Raw genomic sequence first — 7,890 nt, 5'->3', positions numbered from 1 at the left:
AGTTTGACAAATACCTCCACACGTGTATAACATGTGTATATATGTGTGCTTTAACATTTCAAAATATAAGACATGATAAGTTACAGAGCATTTATAATTAATTAAGCTGTTTTCACAGACCTCTAGAAGAATATTTTTCTAGGATAGCTGACTGCATAATGTTGTGCATGATTTATTTATAGACTACTAATGAAGACATATCTAATCATCATAATTAATTGGTATTTTTGTGCTTTAAGGCCTCATCACAGAATCTTTCATATGCTGGCTCAAAGCGAGCCTGGCTATGGGGCCCACATTTAGGACAAACCGTATTTGCTGTTTTTCCATACAGAGTGTAACCGTACTGATTCATTTATTCAACATTTCTGGCTGCGATTATACAATGCTAGAACAAGTAGTCCATTCAGTCAATCTAATATTTTAAAAGGTTTTCTTGAATAAATAAACAAGGAAGCAATAGAATCATATTTGGCATAGCTGATAAAAATTTCTGTTATTTTATTTATTGTATTATTATTAGTCGCACTCTATGTAAGAATTTTGATTATCTTGAATCAAGGCAGAATTTTTCTCACATTTTTTATTGTTTTTTTCTTTCTCTTTTACGTATATGAAAAGTCATTGGAACTAATTCATACTCATTGTTAGATAGACGAAGATTTTGTTTTGCTTATTTTATTAGAGCTCTTTGGAGTGTCTGTGAAAGACCCCCAGAGTACCTGCCTCCATGTTTGGATACTGAAGTAAGAAACTGCACAAAGAGCCAAGATGGGTGTCATACATCTTTTTGCTTATGAATACAGGCCAGGTTCACCATGTGGCTTATATATGCTGCAAGGACTAAAATCAGGCTTTTTCTGACCGTCCATTCATGGGAAGCAATGTGTGGAAGGCCTGCCCTGGAAGAACAAGGCAGATTTATATTTCCCTGGGCAGCTTCTCCAGAGAAGACAAAGTAAAGGCAGTATGGCCAGCCATTCATTTTTAAATGTATAAATTCTTAACTAACATTACTTCACAAAGACAAAATGAGCAGAGTTAGAAAAAGGGCCAGTATTATAGCAATTGAGTTATTTCCAAAGGAAAATTGAGAATAAAAGATTTGATCCTATTAAAAATAAAAACAATATATAGCACTTGCCAATGGCTTTAATCCATTTACCATTAAATTTTTTAGAATGAAAATATTCTAAGACTTTTATCTGTTTAGATAGTAATCCAATGATTCATAACATGGTTACTGTTTCCAAAGAAATATTTGAGTATTTTTTTAAGGGAGATTTTTGCTATAGTATGTGCATGCTCACTGGAGACACAAAGGGAGACATAAAGAGAGACAGTGAGAAATTACCCCTCCAGGAAGATGGGCATACCACAATCTCTTCTCCTCCATTCTTCTCTCAGGATTTTGGATACACACACACACACAAGTCTGGTCTGAATTTTAAGCCACTGAGTCTGGGCTCAAACCGTAGTCGACCATGTGAGAGTCCAGTGCCTTAACCCCTTTGTCACCTGTTGGTCCAAGAATTTGAGTACTAAGATTCCTCCCAGTTGCTTTTACCCTAGTAAAAGTATAGTAAAATGGAATTAACAATATTGTGTCTATTAAAGTGAGGGCTATGACCAGAGGATAAGTAAATGATCAGTATGGTCTTCCATAGTGAATGAGTTATTTGAATAGACAAGTGGTAACCTCAGGGGATTGAGTGATTGGATATGGGCATGGGTAGAAAGTAGCCAGTGGGACAGCTTGGTGGCATTGCAACACACCGATAAAGTGATGCTCGATTCATGTGAAAAACTATGGTTCAATTCCTCGGTCAACCTGTGCACACAAGGTACACATGCCCATGATGCTGGCTAGCTAAGGAGGTGTAGGAGTCGAGCATGAGACCCTGCTAAGGGTGCTCGTATCTCTCTCTCTCTCTTTATATATCCCTCTCATGAGAGAATTAAACTTATTTAAAAAGTGGTCTTTGGGCTATCTGGTGGTGTGGTAAGTAAGGTGGTTGAATCCCACATAGCTGAATTGTTGATAGTGGTTCGAATCCTAGACTGGATCTGATAACTTGAAATATATGCTGGGCACATGCATGCTTGCCCAAAAGCCTAAAAGAAGGGAAAGATGGAGGAGAAGGGATTGCAGCATGGCCATCCCCCATGGGTAATGTTTTCATACTTTCCTCCTCTCTCTCTCTTCCCTCTTTCTCTCTGACTCTGTTTCTGGTATGCACACATGCCCTCTCACAAATTATAAATAAATAAGTAGTCGTAGACATCTTAACGACTTCAGTTGAATCAATGAGCTGTATTCTCTTGGGATATCCTGACACAAGACATTATCTGGATGTTTAGAACATACCTTTAAGTACACTGTAATGGTAGAAGGGAAAGATGGAGGAGAAGGGATTGCAGCATGGCCATCCCCCATGGGTAATGTTTTCATACTTTCCTCCTCTCTCTCTCTTCCCTCTTTCTCTCTGACTCTGTTTCTGGTATGCACACATGCCCTCTCACAAATTATAAATAAATAAGTAGTCGTAGACATCTTAACGACTTCAGTTGAATCAATGAGCTGTATTCTCTTGGGATATCCTGACACAAGACATTATCTGGATGTTTAGAACATACCTTTAAGTACACTGTAATGGTAGTAATATCAAATATATAGGTGTTATAGTAAAAACTCAGATAGGCCAACCTGACCCTTAGCTGTGGAGAGTGCAGCAGTCAGCTCTCTTAGGATGTGCCTCAGGCCCAGACAGCCATTCTTCCCTTCTAGGGAAGCCCTCCTCTTGTTGCTGAATGAAGCACAAGATGAAAAGATTGGATCCCTTTGGCAGGCCATATTGGACCAGATTTTGACAGGACCGTATTGCAAATTGCTTTCTCCTTTCTCCTAGTTTGACTTACGGGCTCTTTCTCTCAAAGACATTATTCCCATCTTAAATCCCAAACTCTCAATATTTTCTTTTCTTCTTTTCTTTCTTTTTTCTTTTCCTCTTTTTAGAAGTTTTTGCTTTAGGGTGTGTGCACTCACTGGAGAAAGATAGAGAGAAAGAGATAATGAGAGAGAAAGTGAGAAATCAACTCCCAGCGGGAATGGCCACGCCCCAGTCCCTTCTCCTTCACTCTCTTTCTAGAATCTTGGATACACATGCTTGCTATGTGTGAATTTTAACCACCAGGTCTGGGACTTTAATCGCAGTTGGCCATGTGGGAGTCCAGTAGTGTAACCACTATGCTATTTGCTGGCTCCCTTCAGCATTTTCTTCAGACATCAGATAAGTATAGATATTTTATAAATATGAGTATGTTCTCCTCATAGTGAGGCAAGCATTCAATATATGGTAAGGTAATAATTAAATATTAACAATGATGATAAGAAATTAGAATATAGGACCAATAGATGGCATAATGGTTACATACTCCCACATAGTTGACCACGGTTCGAGTCCTGGACCCAGCAGTTGAAACTCATGCCGTGCATGGGTGTGTGCCCAAGATCCCAAGAGGACAATGGAGGAGAAGAGACTGTGGCATAGCCATCCTCTCTGAGGGATAATTTCTTTTTCTTTTTATTTCTTTCTTTCTTCTTTTTCTTTCTCTTAGTCTCCCTCTGTCTTTTTGGCGAGCACAAGTGCCAAAAGTCTCTCTATAAAAAAATAATAATTATTAAGAAATAAAACACACCAGGCACAAGTTCATGTGTGCCCAAAATCCTGAGAGGAGAATGGAGGAGAAGGGATTGCAGTGTGGCCATACCCCATGCAGGGTGATTTTTCACTTTTTGTCTCTCTCTCTCTCTCTCTCTCTTTCTCTGTCTCTCCAGTGAGTACACACACCCTATAGCAAAAATCTCTCTCAAAAAAAATCAGAATGTAACATTTTATATTTAACTTTTATTGAATATAACATTTTTGAACATTCTTATCTTTCGACTAAAAATATCATTTATCTTCTTGACATTAACTTCCCCTGACTTTTCTGAATTGGAATAATTTTCAAAATTAAGCTAGTAAATAAACTAAGTTACTTTTTACGATTATTCTGAATATGTGTATTTCATTTAAACTGACTACCTATTGCATCAATGTTTACTTCCTTCTGCAAAAATTATTATAATTAAATGATTCATAATGAAGCTTTCCTGAAAAGCCACTGGGAAGATAAGAAAAAGTGAATATTCTATTAATAAGAGGAAATCAAACAAAATGATGAGCAAATTAATATAATTAGCATGACTTAATCTAACATAATTGTATGAAAATTAAACATTTAGAAATTTCAAGACAAAAGGGTCATATATCTAACTCATACATTTGGGAAGATATCATTTAAATACCTGTATCAGTTAGCTTAAGCTGCTCTAACAAAATAACATAGATGGTGTGGCATGATGACAGACACTTGTTTCTCACAGTTCAACGTCAGGTTCACACATGATACAATTCCCAGTGAAAACCGTCTCATGCTTACAAACACTTGTCTTCTTACTATTTCCTAAAGTGGGAGAGAGAGAGAGAGAGAGAGGAGCGCACTCTCGCTTTCTTTTCTTACAAAGCCACTAATCCCATCATGAGGGCATCACCCTATAACCTCTCAAAAGCACTTACTCCAAATATAATAACACTGTGGGTTAAAATTTTAATGTAAGTATTTTGGGAGAATACAATATAATTCATAGCACTTTTCACAGAAAAATATTTTGAGACAAATCGAAAAAGACTTTCCAGATTGTGTAGGTGTTGTCTTGAAAGTGCTGATTGAAAGTGAAGAGATGTGGGCTTAATTCCAAGAGTTCCAATTGTAGGGCTGAATATAAACATGACCCAAGTTGAGTTAGGAAATGTATAAAGTTTATATTCCTCGGGAATAAGATCAGGCTACCAAAGATCTTTCCACAAGCTTGTGCAATTCTATATTAAAAGAGATAAGGACTAAGCTGTGTCAAAACAACAAATAAAAATTCAAGTTATCATTAGACAATTTTTTTCATTTTAGAGATTGACATGGTATGTGACCTGTTTTTATTTATTTTTTTATTGTCACTTATTTATTTTTACAATTTTGCACAAACATTGACTTTATATATCAAAACAAAATTTTCTTATACTTGTAGCTCTGAGAATTAATTAACAATTTCAAAAATTTCAAAAAACTGAGTCTTAAAGAGAATGTTCAAAATATTTGTTATAATTTTGTTTGTGACTCTATAACAGAGACAGTATGGTTTTAAATATTTTGAGAAAATAGTTACATGTTAGTTACTCAAACTGTTAAAAAGCAAACACCTAGCATACAATTCACACACAAACCTTTATTCAGCTCTGCCCACCAAGTATTCTGTGATATACCATCTGCTAGCAAAGATTAGTCTCTTTTTCTTCCTTCAAAGTATTCCTCAAGATAATCCTATGGCTGTGGCTGCTCTTTTACAATCCCTACTAATTTCAATGCTGGGCTGGAATAGTCCAAGTTATAGTATGGTACAAATTCTTTCGTATAGCTTCTCTAATTCTCTCTCCCAAGCAGAACTGTTTATGGTGTCAGGCCATCTTTCCAAGAGGTTCTGTTTGCCTACTTGAGATCTACCTCAGTTCCATAGTTTTTTGATTAATGTTCAGATATGACATTCCAGTCAAAGGTCTCTCCAATAAGGACTATTTTCAATTTCTAATTCAGGCAACAGGTATTATTGAACCTATGCAAATAGCCATTCTGCTACAAAATAAGAATACTTCCAAACATTTTTCAATTCCAAAGTGGTCAAGAAGGGAGAAAAGTTTGTTTCCATTTAAGGAAACAAACAAAAAAGAAGGAAAAATGTTTTAACAAATTGTTGAACCTATCAACAGCTCAAAAGAAAGCAAAATCCTTAAATTAGGAAAATAAAGCATAGTAAGGAAAAAAAAATCAGTAATGTTTTACTCAAAAGTCATAAAATTCTTTTTCACCAGTTCAGTCTAATGTAATTAGTCTCTCTTCTGTTGAATTTGCAGTGTTATTGTGGTCTAATCATTCCGTTTAAATCCTGGAAGTTAATCTTCAATATTATTATTGATATTTTTTGTCCCTGGTTTAAGTTGGTCATTTGCCTGTTTGCTTTTTGTTCTCTTATTGCTGTATGTGTGTCTTTAGTCTTCTGCTAGAGCACTCCTTTCAAAAGTTCTTGAAGAGTTGGCCTGGTGTTGGTAATTTCTTTCTGGTTTTGTTTATCTGAGAATCTTTTAATCTTTTCTGCCCATATGAAGCATGATCTTGCCAGGTATAACATTCTTGGTTGAAACTGTTTTTCATTTAACAATTTGAATATTTTTTCCCGTTATTTCCTTACTCGCATTGTTTCTAATAAGTCTAATGTTAGCCTGATGGGATAACCTTTATAAGTAACCTGACATTTCTCTCTTGCAAATTTTAGTATCTTATCTTTCTGGATTTTGCCAATCTGGCTATGATGTGCCTTGGAGAATATCATCTTGGGTGGGTTCTATTAGGGGCTCTTTGTATTTCTTGGGTCTGGATATTTGATTGCCTCTCTAGATTTGGAAAATCTTCTTCCAGGATTTCATGGGATAGATCATCAATCCCCTCATTAGTTTCTTCACCTTCTGGGATACCGATTATTTGGATGTTTGGGCGCTTAATGGTATCTAATATTTTTGGTATAATATTCTCACTTTTTTGGATTATTTTCTCAGTTTTTTGGTTGTTTCTCTAGGTCAGAGGTTTTACCTTCATTATCCGAGATTTGATCTTTTTCATGGACTAATCTGCTTTTAATACTTTCAAGGGAGATTTTGAACTCCTGTATTGCAGCCTTCATCTGTACCAGCTCCACTTGATTCTTTTTTATGACATGTATTTCCTCTTCCAGAGAACTTCCAAGAACTTTCTCAACTCCTAGTACTTATCTCTTTTCTCCTACATCTTCTGGAGTTCATTGTCTCTCAACTCTTACATCTCCTTTAGTTTTGTCACTGTTAATATTCTGAATTGTTAATTGGACATTTCCATGAATTCCCTTGTACTGCCTGTGGATGATGAACGATTATTCTTTTCCCTTAGGGGAGAGATATTTTCTTGGTTTCTTATTTCTAGTGCCTCTGTGGTGATTTCTGGTGATTCTGTGACAAAAATCTCTCCTCTACTGTGTTTTACAACGTGCTATCCATAGAAAGAGATTATGAGTTCAGATTTATAAAAAAAAGTTTTTTTCTTAAAGCAAAAGGTTTATAAGCATTGAGAATTTCAGTGTCCCTAATAGTATTCATATGCTTGGCTATTGTGCACCTAAGCCTGTCTAGACACTCTGTGTGGAGACTGAAGAGCAGAGTAGGAAAGTAATGTTAAAACAAAACAAAAAAGCAAAATGAAAATAAAAGGAAAAAAGACTAGTCAAAAACCAACAAAAAAGAGAACAAACAAATTTTTTTAAAGGTTAAAAATGAAAACTGCACATGCACTATAGACAGAGGCAGAGAGAAGAAAGAGGACACCCTACCTTGTCTGATTGTTTCAGGGGTCTAGAAGTTGGAGTTTAGAGCATAGTTTCTCTGAACACTCCAGGACACACCTCAGATTTAAAATGGCTTCTTGTCTGAGTGTTCCAATGGTCTAGAAGATGAAGTTTTTCTGTGACCTGTTTTTAAGAAACATATGAGAATGATAAAATATTTATCAAAATATATAACTAGTTTATAAGAAAGATGTATGGGGAACTATATTCAAACCTCCTACCACTGACTGTCTTATTAACACAGTCCCGGGTCCTTAGTGCATATTGTTTTTTCTTAGGAAGTTAGATGTAGTCTCTTTCAAATAGAACTTGTGAAATTTTAAACTGTAATTGTGCATCAGTTGTTTGAACCATATAAACAGAAT

The 7,890-nt window shown here is 35.7% G+C and overlaps 1 long non-coding RNA gene across 1 annotated transcript; it reads right to left on the bottom strand.

Moving 5' to 3' along the window:
• Positions 1–3,024: 3,024 nt before the first annotated feature.
• Positions 3,025–7,539, bottom strand: LOC102473592 (uncharacterized). The gene is made up of 3 exons (XR_335633.1): positions 7,511–7,539; positions 4,352–4,509; positions 3,025–3,045 (listed from the first exon to the last, which is right to left on the bottom strand). It is a non-coding gene; the product is annotated as an uncharacterized LOC102473592 (long non-coding RNA).
• Between the last annotated feature and the right edge of the window lie 351 nt (positions 7,540–7,890).

Source organism: Tupaia chinensis, unplaced genomic scaffold (assembly GCF_000334495.1).
Source record: "Tupaia chinensis unplaced genomic scaffold, TupChi_1.0 Scaffold000478_3, whole genome shotgun sequence".
NCBI lineage: Eukaryota > Metazoa > Chordata > Mammalia > Scandentia > Tupaiidae > Tupaia > Tupaia belangeri.
This window is presented reverse-complemented; position numbering and strand designations above follow the sequence as displayed.